Source organism: Pyrgilauda ruficollis, unplaced genomic scaffold (genome assembly GCF_017590135.1).
Source record: "Pyrgilauda ruficollis isolate IOZ18807 unplaced genomic scaffold, ASM1759013v1 scaffold24, whole genome shotgun sequence".
Lineage (NCBI taxonomy): Eukaryota > Metazoa > Chordata > Aves > Passeriformes > Passeridae > Pyrgilauda > Pyrgilauda ruficollis.
In genome coordinates, this window is record NW_024523648.1 from 15002239 (window position 1) to 15002767 (window position 529).

A 529-nucleotide genomic window follows, 5' to 3' on the forward strand; every position below is an offset into this window, starting at 1 on the left:
CCCCCCCCGGCGTGTTTCCAGGTTCGTCCCGCGGTGTCCCCCGGAGCACGCCCGGCTCAGCGGGGATGGGAAGCCTTCCCGCTGTCCGCAAGCCCTCCCGACCCCGCTCGGGTTCAGGAGGACGGGCAGCCGGAGCGGGCACCGAGGCGCTTTCTGTGCCGGGGAAAGCCGCGGGGCGCCCGCAGCTCCGCAGCCGAGTGCCACCGGCCCGAAAATAATGTGGAAGAGCCGTGGGAAGCCCCACGTCTCCCGGAGCGGGGATTATCAGTGCAAGTCCGCGCATTCCCAAGAAGGGAGTACCGCTTCTCCTACTCCCCAAAAGTATACGGCCTCCCGGGAAGAGGCATCTACAGAGCTTGCCGGCAGCATCCCTCCCACTGCCCCCTTGCTTCCTCGGCTTATCCGAGGAGCGCCTTCTCGGGCTGCGAACGGCAAAGAGACGGGGACCGCTGCTAAGAAAAGCCGGGAGAGCCGGGTTCTAGCAGAGGGAATTGCCTTGAGAAGTTAGCCACAGAGCTTTCAAAAGTGA